This window comes from Pelodiscus sinensis, chromosome 9, assembly GCF_052426305.1.
Source record: "Pelodiscus sinensis isolate ZL-2025 chromosome 9, ASM5242630v1, whole genome shotgun sequence".
Taxonomy (NCBI): domain Eukaryota; kingdom Metazoa; phylum Chordata; order Testudines; family Trionychidae; genus Pelodiscus; species Pelodiscus sinensis.
Window position 1 is genome coordinate 64,407,612 of NC_143060.1, and position 16,989 is coordinate 64,424,600.

General features: G+C 46.3%; 1 protein-coding gene across 4 annotated transcripts in view; it reads left to right on the plus strand.

Annotated features, from left to right (window-relative positions):
* The first annotated feature begins 15,158 nt into the window (after positions 1-15,158).
* RC3H1 (ring finger and CCCH-type domains 1) overlaps positions 15,159-16,989 on the plus strand; it is an 86,967-nt gene continuing 85,136 nt past the window's right edge. For all 4 annotated transcript variants that reach the window (XR_012906052.2, XM_075936937.2, XM_075936939.2 and 1 more), the window contains exon 1: positions 15,159-15,296. The gene's annotated coding sequence lies outside the window, so the exon portion shown is untranslated. The remainder of the gene's footprint in view (positions 15,297-16,989) is intronic.

The following is a 16,989-nucleotide window of genomic DNA, read 5'->3' on the forward strand; positions in this document are numbered from 1 at the left end:
CTACATCCATTGGGAAAGAAAAACTCTTATCCAGAGCCCTGAACCAGGACTGAGGTCCCACAGGACCTGCTGCCAAAATAGCTAGAACTGATAAAATGTACATTGTTGCAGGTAAGTTTTGTGAGCAAAAAAACCTCCAGATTGTAGTAGTTTGAGGGAAAAAAATAAAACTTTTTAATATTTAAATTTAAGCAAAAGATAGAGATTTGATGTCTATTGTAAAAGGACTTAAAGTATGTTTTACATGATTTAAGCAATATTTGTTTATTATTTTCTTGGTAAAAATTATACACATGCACATACCCAACCTTTTTATTGTTTTAGGGGAGCATGGGGAAGTCTGTTTTTCTTGTAGGATTTAAGAGATTACGTTTTTTGAGGTGGAAATGGGATAAAAACGCACGAAACAGCATGGGAGAGGATGAGAGTGGGTATTGGAGAGGATTAAAAATAATAGCCCCATGCAAGGCACTAGTCTGGCACTTGATCTGGGTAGAATTCCCTTCTATTTTTAAACCTCTCATCATAAAATAAAGTATTAACGCACTAGTTCATGATATCCCCCCCCGCCAACACTTTTACTGTAGTTTATTATACTACCCTTATGTGTGTTGATAATACAAAGTTAGCCCATCATGTACATGCAGGGGCAGATGACTGTTTTGTGGGGCCCCGGGCAGCGTAACTCCGCGGGGCCCCCCCTTTGCCACAGCGCATGCACCGTGACGCCATGCGCATGCGCGGTGGCGCCACGGCGCATGCACGGGGCTTTTTTAAGGGCGGGGCCCGGGGCGGCCGCCCCGTTTGCCCTGCCCTATGTCCGCCCCTGTGTACATGTTATAAAGATGTTATCGTCATGACCTTTGAATGATTGCTTTCTTCACAAGATAAATATTAGTTATGCAGATAATCTCAGGGTGAATTAGTATACTTTAATAACATAACATCATGTAGTCTGTATATTCTCTGTATATTACAGAACTATTTTAGGAATGTTTCAGAGTTCAAAACTTTCTATTAGGACTATTTTTTTATGTTTTATGCTTAAAGCAAGTCCAAATGTGTAGGACTTAGGAGAAATAAACTTTAAACACCTCCAAAATGACTTAAATATTGTGGTTTTAGACCTAAATAGTTGCATATCTTGGTCTCTTCCCGCTCAAAGCATCCATTGCCAGGCTGAATTCGAGACTTCTTATAGGGGCCCAGAATGGCAAATGCCACTATAGGAAGCTCAACACAAGAAATTGAGCCCTCTGTGTTGTCATTTGGTCCCTACTCAAGAGCTTCATCAGCTGAGAATCTGCTTCTAAGCGAAAGAGCCACTGAATTTCAAAGTGACCCTCAAAGAGGCCTTTCTCCTACAAAAGAGAGAGCAAACAAGAGGGAGAAAGTGGCAAACAATTCTGAAGAAAGTAGCACTCAGAGTGAATTCCGTCTCTCAGCACAGACTGAGAACACTGGGCAGCAATGTTGGTGCTATCCATTGTTGGACAGTCTAGGTGGGGTTGGAGTACAGGCAGTCCCCGAATTACGCGGATCCGACTTATGTCGGATCCGCAGTTACGAACGGGGTTTGCTGCCCGTCTCCCTGGTCTGCTGGAGACCAGCAGACCAGGGAGACGGGAAGCAAAGCCTCTGAGGACGCTGGCAGCGGGACAGCCGCGGCGCGTCTGGGCTGTCTGCTGCCCGCGCGCTCCGCGGCTTTGCTCCCTGTCTCCCCAGACCAGAGGCTTTGCTCCCCGTCTCCTTGGTCTGCTGGTCTCCAGTAGACCAGGGACACGGGGAGCAAAGCCGCGGAACACACCGGCAGCGGGACAGCCCAGACGCGCCGCGGCTGTCCCGCTGCCGGCGTCCTCAGAGGCTTTACTCCCCCTCTCCCTGGTCTGCTGGAGACCAGCAGACCAAGGAGACGGGGAGCAAAGCCGCGGAGCACGCGGGCAGCGGACAGCCCAGACGCGCCGCGGCTGTCCCACTGCCGGCGTGCTCCGCGGCTTTGCTCCGCTTTGCTCCTGGTCTCCCTGGTCTGCTGGAGATCAGCAGACCAGGGAGACGGGGAGCAAAGCCGCGGAACACACCGGCAGCGGGACAGCCGCGGCGCGTCTGGGCTGTCCGCTGCCCGCGTGCTCTGTGGCTTTGCTCCGGACGCCTGTGGTACAGCAGCTGGGCGCTACTGGACCAACCCGGCAGCACCCCCACTGCTCTGCCCCAGGCGTCCTGATTCAGCCACTGCTGGTCAGTTTCAGCAGCGGCTGAATCAGGACGCCTGGGGCAGAGCAGCTTGGGTGCTGCTGGGTTGGTCCAGTAGCGCCGAGGAGCGGCGCTACTGGAGCAACCCAGCAGCAACCAAGCTGCTCTGCCCCAGGCGTCCCCAAGTCAGTCGCTGCTAAAACTGACCAGCGCTGACTACAGGAAGCCTGAGGCAGAGTTGCTTTGCCCCGGGATTCCTGGAATCAGCCGCTGATCAGTGTCAGCAGCAGCTGACTTGGGAACGCCTGGGGTTCTTAAGTTGAATCTGTATGTAAGAACTGGCGTCCAGATTCAGCCTGTTGAAACTGATCAGCTGGCTGATTCTAGGAAGCCCGGGGCAGAGCAACTCTGCCTCAGGCTTCCTGTAGTCAGCCGCTGGTCAGTTTCAGCAGCGACTGAATCTGGATGCCAGTTCCGACTTACATACAGATTCAACTTAAGAACAAACCTACAGTCCCTATCTTGTATGTAACCCGGGGACTGCCTGCCCCCCTCCTCTCTCTATTCCCCCTCCACACTTGTCCTTTTTGGATCCTTAACCGCTCCCAGCGGAGCTGATTACTGTTGCTGTCAGTGAAAAAGGTCAAACCAGATAATTTAACCCAAGCCTGCGTGGCAAGTTTACTGAGAATTATACCAGTGGTAAATGGGTTGTATCAAGCACATAGCTCCTATTTTAGACATAGCAATTCATGAGAAATTATACCTTCCCTTAAGTGAGCCTCTCTTTCACAAACCTATACAGACTCAAGGAGCAAAAAGTCCTGAAAGACAGAATGTAATGTGACTTGAAAAGGGAACATTTTGCCAGCCTCTGAGACTTGAAAAAGAACAACACAGCAAATCTAGTCTGATAGAGCAGCAGATTTTTGCAAGAGAGGACTTGTAAAAAAGCTGTAGAGACAATATTCTAAAACAGAAATTAGAAAAAGAAAGCTAGGTCCTCTGGCCCAGACCTAAGGACTGGTGTAGAACTGTTACCTTTAATAAATTTTCTAATTCATGGGTGCATGATTGATTGCACCAGACAAAGGATAATTGTTGAAGAGGCCTTTGTGTGGTAATTAAACCGTTTGTTGTCTTTTGCAGATGCTGTGTGCAGAAATGAAACATTGACAAGAAGAGCAGCAGTCTTGCAGGAGTGATAAGCAACAATATATATAGCTTACTGATGTGAAATTTTAAAATTCTATTTCTAAAATTGATGCTGTCTTGTTAATGACCTGAAAGACTGATAGAGAAACTAGTGAGGAAGGGGTAAGTCACACATCCAACGGACACATGCTACCTGTAAGTCATCAGAATAACAAAACTATTGGGGCCAAATAGACTAGAGACTCTAAGGACTTGTGTATGAAAGAAGGCTTTTTTTGGTGTAATCTAAGGTGTGGATTTAAACTGATAGAACGTTGTTATCACTTTCTCTTGTTCACAAGCCTTTGGGAAGAACTGTCTTTTATATGAGAATGGTTGCCCTTGTTTTCTTGTGCTTATCAGTGGCCAAAATTGTGGCTGAAAGTAGTGACAGTGCAATTATACGAAGATGATGGACTAGGGAGTGTGATGGGAGTTTCCTTGGAAAAGAGGGGAGAACCACATGCCAGGAAGAAGACCAATAGAAGAGGGTCAGAGTCATCACATGACTCATCATCTAAACAACTGCAACTCCAGTACTGCAGGCTGGCCCATGCTAGGACAATGACTGTTTCAAGTTGTTGTTTACAATGCACTTCTTGAAATGGTTCATTACATCCATGTAGCAACACTAGCTTGGTGAAGAAGCCAAAATGGTCTTGCCCACACCCCTGGTCTGCTGCGTGTGATTATACTAGTGTATTCTGGAACACCTGAAGCCGCCTGTATCCTATCGTGTAGTACTACTGCTCTGAGCTCGTGTCTTTTAGATAATTGCCAAAATGACTGCTTACCAATTCTGCGAGTAAAGGACTAATTGGACATTTTGTACATCTATCCTAGAATATCCCAGGCCTGGTAAGCATTTCCACATTGTGCGGTGCAACCTAGATTAGTGAGAGTTTGTATCAGCAGCTGCCTCAAAATGCTCCACTGCTGTAGTGCCCTTTGTCTAACACTTGCAGATAGCATGCAAGCCTGAGTGTCTCCTGTGTTAAGCAGCTCTGATTCTGCAATTCTGATTCCAAAAGCCTGCTTGTTACATACCTACTAAACAGGCACAGCCTGAACAAAAGTGACACCAAAATGGCCAGCTATCTTTACAGTGGTGGATTTAGCTGGAGAATGTGTGCACAAGGGTCCCCTTTCAATAGGACCTACCAACTATACTGATCACAACGGATGCCTTGTTGATTGGGAAGGGTGCCCATGCAAACAAGCATATGATTCTGGAGAAGGAGTCTCCCACAGAAACACACCTGCACATCAACATTCTCTAACCACATTCATTTTGTAATGTATGTGTTCACTTCCTCCTAGTGATAAAGAACAAAACAATACAAGTAATGACTGACAACACTGCATGCATGTTCTTTATAAATCGAGAAGGAGGAACCCACTCCCTTATGTGTCGTGGTCATGAAGTTGTTGAACTGCCACATAACCACACAGCATCAGCATCACTACTTCTTACCTATCCAGTCACCAAAACACAGTGATGTGTCTCAGGAGCACAAATGGGAGCTGTGCGGCAATGTCTTACAATCCATATTCCAAAGATAGGGGGTTCCCTCATTGAAATATTTACAACAACCCTAATCTCATCTAGAGGATATCTTCCTAATAATGTAGGTTGCACCACTTCTTAATGTATTCCCACCAATACCAATGCTTTCATGGGTGATGCACAAGTTATGCATATTGTTAGCTCCAATGTGACCCATACAGAGCTGATATCCTTACTTAAAATGCATGGCAACATGCTCTCTATGAATTCTCGCAATCAGGACAGACCTATTATTATAAGAGGACAGCCAGATTCTCCACCCAGATCTGGAAAAACTTGAAGGTGTGGCTCCTCCATGGCTCTATCATGAGTTAACCCATTCGGAACAAGTTAAACATGTATTACTAAACAGCAGGCAATTAACCACACATGCTATTTACCTCCAAAAAACGGAAAAGGTTCTTCTTATGGTGTCAGAACAAGCAAATAACTGCAGTTATAGTACCACTTCTGTTGATGTTAGATTATCTACTAGAATTAAAGAATTCAGAACTTTCAACAAGCTCCATTAGGGTGTGCCTACACAGCAACGTTATTTCGGAATAACGGACGGCTTATTCTGACTTCTGTAAACCTTATTGTACAAAGAATAACGCCTATTCTGAAATAGTTATTTCGGAATAGAAGCTGTGTAGACGCTCCACTTCTGCTATTTCGAAATAGCCCCTCACCAGGGCCATTCTAAATTATTCCTCTTGGGGCTCTAAATCGAGATAGTACATCGACATTATGGAAGCCTGCCTCGGATTAATTTTGAGGCTTCTCTGCAGTGTAGACCTGCCATTTTGAAATAAGCTATTTCAAAATAACTATTCTGGAATAGCTTATTCAGAAATAACTGTGCATTGTAGACATACCCTTAGGGTGCATTTCACAGCCATTATTGCCTTCCCTCAGAAGCAGTGGTCCCCAAACTTTTGGGGCTGCCAGGCGCCCAGGGGCGGGGTCGCTCACACGCCGGGCACCCGGGGGCGGGACCGGCCCTGATCACTCGGCGGGCACCATGGCACCCGCAGGCACCACGTTGGGGACCGCTGCTCAGAAGACTGATGGAGTATCAATATTTGCACACCCAATTACTAAATGCTTTGTCACAGGGCTGCAGAATGTTTATCCAAAAAATGCACAATTCTTCATCATGTCACTTAAATCCCGTCCTCACAGGCCTCGTTAGACTTCTGTTCAACCCATAAGCTACCTGCTTCCTAATTCACCTATCATTCTTGATCACAATCCTGCCCACATGACAAGTAAGCGAAATAGGAGCTCTCATGACATACCCTCTGTGATGGATAGGAGTGCGGGCCAGCATTCAGTGGTTAAAAGGTTAAACTCATGTAGCTATGGGGTGTTGGCAGGGAGCCAGGAGAGCCAGTGGGAAAGGTATTGAAATTTGAATTGGAAGATATACCTGCCTGCTATTTTCTTTGGGGGGAGTTTTAAGCTAGGATCTTAGAGAAACATGAATTAAACCAGGCAGAATTACCATGTTTACAAATAATGCTGAGCATGGAAATATACTGGACCTTGAAGCATGGATTGTAAGTAGATTGCAAAATGTCTATTTAGTCGCAGTCAGGTTATTTTCTTTGTTTTGTTTTTTGGTTAAACTTCTTTGTGCTAAGTCCATGTGTCCAACCCCCATACACTGTATTTTAAGCTGATTTACAATAAGCCCAGAAACCTGAGTACAAGTATGAGCAGTTTACAACACAAAGAGGCAGCAGCATACAGCATTTAGCATAGACATTCAGCTTAATCTTACATATATATTTTAGAATGCACCTGTCTATCTGTCTGTCTGCAAGTCGGTTTGTTGAAGAACTCCTAAACTGTAAGAACTAGGGCCATAACATGCAAAGGGAGGGGCTGCTGTTCAGAGAGACGTGATATGAGAGTGGCCACTGAGGGCAGTGAGCCCACAGGGGAGAGCTATCCTGCAGAGCAGCGGTCCCCAACCTTCTGGGGCTGCCGGACGCCCGGGGGCAGGGCCGCACATGCGCCCTGCGTCCGGGGCGGGGCTGCGCATATACCGTGTGCCTGGGGCAGGGGCCGCGCATGCGCTGCGCGCCCAGGGTGCAAGAATGGCTTGGGCCGGCCCTGATCACTCAGCAGGTGCACATAAATGTCCCGGCGGGCACCATGGTGCCCATGGGCGCCACGTTGGGGACCACTGCTGCAGAGTGTCTACCAAAGGCGTAACCAGCAGGTCTAGGGCTCTGCCATCTTGCCTGCCAGCATACTGAGTAGGTAGCCCCCCCATCCCAAACCCTTTACTCCCCTCCTAGCCCTTGGCCGCAGCACCAGAACAGGGGAGAGAAAAGGCCCCTGGGAGCAGAGGGGGGGTACCTAAGGGGAGAAAAAGGGCCCCTGGCAGCTGGTGGGGGAGGAGGGCTAGGAGAATAGAAAATGCCCTTGGTGGCCAGGGGGTGGCTGGGAGGACAGTAAATGCCCTGGGAAGTGGGTGGGAAAGAAAAGGTCTGTGCCAAATGAGACACCCTTCTGCCCTGAGGCCGTCCTTACCCCTCAACCCTCACTCTTGCACCCCTCCCCACCCTCAGTCTCTGTCACTACCCCTCAACAACATCCACTAATTCCCCAAAGCAGATTTGAGGAATTAGTTGAGGGCTTAGAAAACCTCTCGCCCTCTCCGGCTCCATCAACATCTCCCAAACTATTTGGTCACTGTCTCCTCCCATTCTACAATTGGCTTACCATCACCCAAGATAAATGGGTTCTGCAAACAATCCAATTAGCTTCTCTTCTCATTATTATTCCCCACCCAACCCCCCAATCTGTCCCTCTTCAGGGACCACTTGCCATGAACAACTTCTCCACTGGAGGTCCAACATTGCCAACTTGGAGCCACAGAACCAGTAATGACCCAATACAAAGGGAAGGGATTCTATTCCCATTACTTCCTCACAGAAAGGAAAAACGGGATGGTTCCCAATTCCTGCTCTCAGGGCTCTCAACAGATATGTAAAGAAGCAAAGATTCAGAATGATGATCCTCACAACTAATATTCCAATGCTGGAACAGGGGGTTGGTTTTCATCCCTTGACGACGCATATTTTCACATTATTATACATCCAGCTCACACACATCTTCTCCAGTTTGTCCTAGGTCACAACCACTGCCAGCAGAGAGTCTACCATTTGGCCTTTCCACAGCACCAAGAGTTTTTTTCCAAAATACCAGCGGTAGTAACTGCATACCTCAGAAAGATGGGAACCATTATTTTCCCTTTCCTGGACAACTGCCTCCTGCAGGTGCATTCCCTGCAAGATTCACAACACAGCATCCTTATGACCATCTACTGTTTTCACTCCCTTGGCCTACAAATAAACGTAAGCGAATCCACACTTATTACCACTCAGAAACTACAATTTATAGGAGCTCACCTTGACACAACCACAATCGCTTCCCTGCCACACTACAGATTCAACAACATCAAGGCTTTAGTAAACAAGCTGCAAGGCAGCTCACAGGTTATGGCCCACAACAGCTACTCAGACATATGGCCACCTGCAATGTGGTTGTCTAAAGTGCACATTTCTTTATGCGATGCTTCCAGGAATGTCTCAGTACGGCTTATAGACCAAACATACACTCCTTCACCAAACTGGTCCCCATTCCTCCTGCAGTCAAAGATTCCCGTACATGGTGGACACTCACCTCGCAATTTCTGCTTGGGGGTTCACTTCACACAGTGGGATCTCTCAGTCACTAACTCCCCAGATGCCTCCCTTACAGGGTTGGGAGCACACCTTGGAGACCACACTGCTTCAGAAAAATCGCTCCACATAAATGTGGCTGTCCGATATGCTTGCCTTCCATTTCTCCTCACAGAAAACAAAGACATCAGGATCTACACTGACAATCAGGGCTGCATTAACATTTGGTGGGCCCCCATGAGTGCAGTCATTATCGGCCCCTTATGAGTGTGGGCCTGGTGTTGCAGTGCTTTTGTATACTCAGTACTGAGTCTCACAGGCATTTTTCATTTTGATCACATACTGCTGCAAGATTGTATATACTGTTATACACTACTTCCTCAACTCCCAGGTTTTCTCATTGAGCGGTACATCCCTGTGGGTTTACCAGTGTCCACAGTGAGCAGAAATTTCATAGGGTATGTCTACACTTGCACCCTATTTCGAAATAGGGATGCAAATGAAGTCATTCAATATTGCAAATGAAGCCGGGATTTAAATATTCTGCACTTCATTTGCATATTCGCATTATAGCGCTATTTCAGAATAGCACTATTTCAAAATAAAACGCACTGTGTAGACATGTTATTTCGAGAGAAAACCCTTCCCTCAAAATAATCCTTATTCCTCATAAAGTGAGGTTTAGCAGTTATTTTGAGAGAAGGATTTTCTCTCGAAATAACACATCTACACAGCACGCTTTATTTTGAAATAGCACTATTTCAAAATAGTGCCATAACGTGAATATGCAAACAAAGCACAGGATATTTAAATCCCGGCTTCATTTGCAATTTTGAATGTCTTCAATTGCATCCCTATTTCGAAATAGGATGCAAGTGTAGACATACCCATAGTGATCAGAAGAAACTTGCCACAGATTTATCTCCTTCCTTATCCAGACATTCTGTAGCCATGTATCCAGGACCACCGGTTTTTCACCAGTCACTGTGTGTGATTCTGTTCTCACCTCAATAAAATGCCACAACCAGCAGTTACCTGATCAATCCTGCCAAATCCATCCCCCAGCACCCTATCCTGCCATTTGAGCAAGCCACTTGAAAACATCATTTCCTCAAAGTGAGCACTTAGCCCCTGGGTACCTGAAATCACCTGCCTTTCTCTCTGTGTTTCCATCTCCATGCTAGTCTAGTATCTGCTCACCACCGCCTTGCCCCATGATTGTTTCTCTTCTACCTTGGACGTGCTCCCCAGATGGCTGCGGCTGTTCTCCCCCTGTAAGCCTGACTTGCTTCCTTTTTCCCTGCTCCCTTGATATTCCTTTACCACTGGTGACTACTATTCCTTAAGGTTAACACCAGTTTCTTTATCTTCTCCTAGCTTAATGGCCCTAATAGTGACAGAACTACCTGCAGCTTCTCTGGATACAGCCATGGGGCCAATTGCCAGAGGCCAGCCTTAGTCAGCTGCAGCTACTAGTCATGGGAGGGGTGGCAATTCCAAGGCTGAGCATGCTTGAACTTTGCAATGGCAGTACATGGCACTCTAAATCCTCAGCAATGGCCCAGAACAGCTGCAGACTCTACAGTTCCGTGCTTCCCTCTAGGCCATGGCTTTAAATACCTGAGCCGCCCATTACCTGCAGCAGGGGCCCCCAATTCCCACACACCCCTCAGATAGTGCAGTCATGCAGAAAGTGCACCAAGAGATTCTCATCCCTGAGCAGACACTCTGCAACAAGTTTACATCACCTCCCTCTACTGTGGGACCAGGACCCTACGAACACAGTGAAGTTACCATGAATATAACCACTTCTGCCCAAAGTGAGAGTCTTTTCATAGAAGCAAAGGACCTATCCTAGACTCAGGAGCAATGTGCATTTTATACTGCACTGGTTTATTATTTTAACAGGAGGATCTCACATTACCTAGTAAATAATCGACACCACTTAACTTTTTCTGAGTGGCCTCCCACCCAACTACTAAATGTAAACCTGCTTAGCTTACAAGGGCTGAAAATGTCAGGTTCTATGATTACAAAAGGAAGGCACTTCTGAATTCAGGAGTTTTGGAAGTGCACAGAACTGGTTCCTGCATAATTACAGAACTTCAGTAAAACCGAACAATTTTCAGTCTGTGTGATTGGAGGATATCGAGACTGTCCCACATAATGAGGAAAAGTTGAGGTGCCTTTGCTTTCCTCTTGTTCTGCTCTTTGTTTCTGCAATATTACTGTCTTCTTTAAAAAAGAATATAATAATAAATAATAATAATAATAAACTGGTAATGGCAGTTGAAAATAGCAACTCTAGAGTCCCACTTGGCACTGGGAAAATACCAGCATTTGTTGCTCAATTGTATCCTACTTTTTCCAAAACAAATGACAGTGGAACAGTATTTTATTTTGGAGAAATGATATAACAGCATTACGAATTAAACTTGAGCACACCTGTTCAAAGCTGGAGGACAGGTGCTAAATTCCCTTTCTGAATATTAGTGCACATCCTGACCTTCTCATTAGTCTTAGGGGGAAAATCTTTGATTCTAAGCCAACTCAATTTTTATAAATAAATGTATCCCATAGAATCTTGCCTACAATGCCATAAAATATGATCAACAGTTTCTTTGGTTTTGTACACATTACTCAGCCCATCCTTATGTCTTTTTCATAAGTTTAACTTTTCATTGAAGGTGCAATGAAAATGACTATTTCATTTTTCCTATCATGCCTATGGAGTATATTATCTATGATTTTTGAGCATGCATCATTAAACCTTCATCCTTTTGTTTCCTTTGTCTATAGTTCTTGATATTCTTTTGCAAGTTCCTTCATGAATCACACTTTTTAATCCTTGTTTATTAAAGCCATATCCCTTTCTGCTTTGACTTTCCTCCAGTCAGGGCCTGAAACAACCCCCCCTTTATGCCTGGCCCTGCCCTGCCTTTTCCCACCCCTTCTCTGTTCTCATCCACCCTGTCCTTTAAGCTCCACCCCCATCTTACCACCCTTGCTCCACCTCCTCCTTATCCCTATTGCACCCCTTCCCTCAAAGCCCCTGCCCTGAGCAACACAGCCAGGGTATTATTGAGGGCCTAGTGCTGGCAGTAGGGGTTTGAGCATGCCCCTGCACTCACCGCTGCTGTGATGAAATGGAGCAATCTGTCTAGGAGATGGTGAAGTAGAGATGAATGAAAGAAATAATCACTTCCTTTGACCTGCTGGCATTGCTCTCTACTAGTGGGTACCAATAGGCTATAAGCCTTCTTGGCAACAAGGGCACACTGTTAACTCATATCCAGCTTCTTGTCCGCTGTCATTCCCAGGTCCTTGCCTGCAGAACTGCTTAGCCAGCTGACTGTATTGAAAGACAATTACAAATCAACAGTCACGCCACAATTCAGGACATTATTGCTGTCATGCTCTCCTTTATGTATGCCAGTGATTTTAGAAATTATTTCTCCTTTCATAAATGATGTCATGGTTCTGTAGTATTAACATACTTTCATATTGATATTGACTTCTTTCATTGTGATGTTATTGTGTGCAGAACTCTTCACTCTTCTGCTTCACTCTTCTGCTTTTGTGAGCTTTGTTTTATGAGAAGTGCAGGAACGTAGGCCCTGATTATGAAAACATACAAACACGCTTAAAGTTAAACAAATGCATAACTGTGAGTAGGATTGGGATCATATTTTGTTCTCTTTGATAACTTGATATGGTTTGATTAGAGAGGTTCAACCTGTATAACACTTCAGAACCATTCAGCTCAGAGAAACTAAATATTGCATGAGGGATGCAGGATCCAGTACACCTGGACTGATTACTTGCTACCCAATTGGTCTTAAGGAAAGGCACTTAAGTATCAGCATATGCATGTAACAAATAAAAAAGCATCTACAGTGCCTTGAGTCAGCAGGGGGAAAACACTATTTGGGGGGCAGCCCTGTAGAGAAGACCAAATGCTCGCTCTAGTCTCCTCTCTGCATTTCTCCCTACTAACTCAGGACCCTGCAGGAGCATTTTTACTTCTTGCAGTGCCTTGCAGGCAATTACCAATATGCACCCATAGCTATCTATACTTTATAGGTCTGGGTGCCTTCCCGGAAGTCAGACAGCAGCTGACCAGTCAGATCATATTTGACACTGACAAGAAAAAGCTGCATTGTGAGTTGGTTTGGCATTTTGTTTACAACTGATTGATTGATGTACATTTTCACAGTTGCAAAAAAGTATGGCTTTTAAAAAAAACGTGCATCATTTTAAATTCATAATTGTGAGAAATTATAAGGGGATCGTATAATGTAATGACCGTAGACAGTGAGGTTAAAGCTTAATAACCATTAAAAACAATTTTTCAACAATGCATGTCAAAATATACAATGTAATTATCCTTGAAAGAAATGCTAAGCTCTCAAGCAACATTTTCTTACCTTACCTAGTATCTGTAAATTCTGAATGTTATTGATGGAAATATTTCTGTCAGAGTCTCTGAAAGTGTTATTTACTAATTAAAGAAAACTAATCTTTCCTAGCCTAATTATTAGCATTCCTTGAACTGTGTCTTTTGTCTTATATTTAGACTGTAAGCTCTTTAGAGGAAAAAATGGCTTTTTGTTCTATTTATGCAGAGATATTTTGGCCTTGGAAAGGGTTCAGAAAAGGGCAACTAAAATGATTAGGGGTTTGGAACGGGTCCCATATGAGGAGAGGTTAAAGCGACTGGGACTTTTCAGTTTAGAAAAGAAGAGACTGAGGGGAGATATGATAGAGGTATATAAAATCATGAGTGGTGGGGAGAGGGCCGATAAAGAAAAGTTATTTATTAGCTCCCTAAATAGAAGAACTAGAGGACACCAAATGAAATTAATGGGGAGCAGGTTTAAAACTAATAAAAGAAAGTTCTTCTTCACACAGCGTGTAGTCAACCTGTGGAACTCCTTGCCAGAGGAGGCTGTGAAGGCTAGGACTATAATAGAGTTTAAAGAGAAGCTAGATAATTTCATGGAGGTTAGGTCCATAAAAGTCTATTAGGCAGGGGATAAAATGGTGTCCTTGGCCTCTGTTTGTCAGAGGCTGGAGAGGGATGGCAGGAGACAAATCGCTTGATCATTGTCTTCGGTCCACCCTCTCTGGGGCACCTGGTGCTGGCCACTGTTGGCAGGCAGGATGCTGGGCTAGACGGACCTTTGGTCTGACCCAGTACGGCCGTTCTTATGTTCTTATGAGTCTGCCACTATAGAGTTCTGGTCCTGGAGTGGTATAATATAAATAATAGTTCTAAAGCACCAGTGTAAGAAAGCAGTTTGTAGAAGGGGAGGGATAAAGATCTGTTTTAAACCCCTTTTAAAAATACATTGTGAGTCAATTAACCTTCCAAAAGGATAGAGTGAAACGATATAGTAGTACAAGGTACTGATCCTTCCACTCGCTTTGCAGACCCCAGAGAAGGCAGCGGGACTCATATGGGCACTGGGGTCTGATCACACAGAGCCAGTTGCAGGACTGAATCCCAGTTTTGTTTAGTTTACTGTGGTGTCCAACACACTAGCGGCTATTTGGCTTGTATAATGTGGCTATTTGGCATATTGATTGTGGCTAGTTTGCTACAGCAGTAGTCACTATAGTGGTTACTGCTTCAGAACTGGTTGGACACCAGGGGTCCAGTATTTATAGCGCAAGACTGGGCAGCCAGGACTATTGGTTTCTATGGCTAGTATGACCTTGAACAAGTGACAACCTCTGCATCTCAGTTTATGCATCTGTAAAACAGAGGTGTTAACAATAATATTTAGCTTTCACTAAGCATTCTAAATCTCCTGAACTCTGGACACACTAACTAATTAATGCAGTGAGGCTTCCTTAATGCTTGGAAAGTCGTTTAAAATCCCCAAATAGTCACAGGCTTGCTGTGCCAGGTATCATTTGACAAATCCTTGGGTGGGGACAGGAGGACCCAGAAATCTCTTACCTTTGTTCTAAACGATGGTAACAGCTGTATGAAAAGTGTCACAACTTAAGGAAACCAAGGACTTGCCTCTCCCAAGCTGGGACACTTGGCATGCACCGGCCTTGCAACACCAACAGCTGATGCCTCCAATTATGGAAGGCTCCCTTCGAGGGAAAGGGGGGAGCCATTCATCTTTCTCCACCCCTCGCCCAGAAACGTGGGTGACGTTTGGGAGGGAGGAAGCTTTGTGGGGGAGCACCCATTCGTCTCCCTCCCCCTTCGGAAAGACGGGGGTGGGAGTGTGGCAAGAGGAGGAGCCAGGCGGTTTCACCTGCTTGTCCCCTTCTCAGAAAGGGCCTGGCTGTTGTTGCGGGGGGGACGCGGCGGCAGTGAGCTTGCTCCAGAAGGGCGGCTGAGGGGGGAGCCCAGTAGCGGGGTCGCTCCCCCCGCCAGGGACTCCGCTCGCCCCTGCCCCGGCGCGGCAGGAAGAGGAGGCAGGAGAAAGGGGAAGAGGCTCGAGGCCGGGCCGGGGAGGGAGGAGCGGTCCCGGGGGGGAGGCGGCAGACGCACAAGATGGCCCCTGCTGCAGAGGCGGCAGCAGCAGCGGGTCGTGGGGAGGAGGCGGCGGCGGCCGGGCGGCCCCTGCTGCTGCCGGCGCTGGAGGCTGCGGCCAGCCCCGCGTCCCGGAGCTGAAAGTCGCTGCTGCGGGGAGCCCAGCCGTGCGGTGAGTCCGGGCCCCGCGCTCGGCGGCGGGGAACAATGGGGCGGAGGGGGCCTGGCCCGGCGGGGCCGCGGGCTGGCTCGGGGCGCTCCGGCCTGTGTCCCTGCCTCGCTAGGCCTCAGGCTCCGTTTCCGAAGTGCCCCGTCTCCGAGGCGCGGTGGAGCGGGGCGCCGGAAGGGGGAGGCCTCGGGAAGGGGGTGGGAGTCCCAGGGGCTCGGGCCCCTTTGGGGTGGGGGCAGCGGGTGCCTCTTCGGGGGGGGAGAGTGAGGCCTGAGGGAGACTCTATCCCCCGCTCCTGCTGATGAGGCGGGGCAAGCCTCGCCGAGCAGATGGGAAGTTGGGGTCCCTGCCCTCGAGGGGGTTCCGCCTCCACACGCTGTGGATTTGCAGAGCAGATGTGGCCCACGTCGGAGGCTTTGTTTCAGACCTGTATAGACACACACAGGCCCCCTCTCTCTCTGCCTCCCCCCGGCCCTGGCTCACCCCGTTTGGGCGCCTCTCAAAGTTGTAGGGGACATTCAGGGTGAGCTGCCCCGCGTTTTCTGTGCGGGCCTGGACATTGACAGGCATCGGGGAAGTGTAAGCCTAAAAAGAGCGACCGAACTTGAAAGTGTTTTTGTCTTTGTTTTTCACTGAGTTAAAAGATGGGGCAAGGATTTCCTGCCAGGAAACAGAGCTCTGAATAGCTACCCTTCTGTATTGGTTGGGGGGAATACCCAGAAATGATGTTTTGTCTTCAGGGGCCATATTGAGAGAGATCTGTGCCATTTTGAGAGCCCACAGATAGGAAAACTGATATTTTTTGTGTAAAATGGTATTTCATTAAATCATTCTCCTGCCCCCCCCCCCCCACACACACACATACACTTCTTTCTCCTGAGCTGTTGTTTTAAAACTTGTGTTGTTTCTCATTATGGAAAAAATGTATTGGTGACATTTTATCAACTAGAAAGGAGCTTTCAGTATTCTGATAAACTGAAAATTGGCCAAACTATTAAACTCATTTTTGCAATTTGTTAAAAAAGTTGGTTCACTCCTGTCCATGACAGTGCTACTTTTTCACCACTAAGTCTTCTAGCGACTCCTCTTTGATCACTGTATTGTAAAATGACAGTTGGATTATTTCTACATTTATACTATAGTGATGCCTAGTATCTGTGGTATGTAGAAGTATTACCTTTTTCCCCTAAACTTTTTTTCTCCTCTTCAGACATCGATTTATTTTATTTTAGGCCCTCCTGCCCATTCTTATGAATGTGGGTATCTACTTAATTGTTTCACTGACTTCATTGACACACACACACACACACACACACATGAATACACTTTTTGCACATGCTTGAGTGCTGGCAGGACTGCGGTCCACTTCGTTGTCACATAGAGAAATTGGCATAAAAATTGTCAATCCATAAACGTGGTAGTTTACATCAATAATTGAGGTGAACATATAGTTTCTATTAAAGTTAATAAGAGCTGGGTGCACCAAAGGGAATTTCCTGAAATTTTCAGCCTATTATTCCTGCCCTGCAAAGGGCTCCTGCAGAACAGATGCTTTAAGCTGGCTATTTTTAGGGACACTTGCACTTGTTTGATAGATTCTGATTTCCATGGCTGTCCATAAAACACCTTTGAGCAGCATTAACAATCATGGAGACAAGGAGGAAATCGCTTGGTTTTTCTACCAAAAAACACTTAA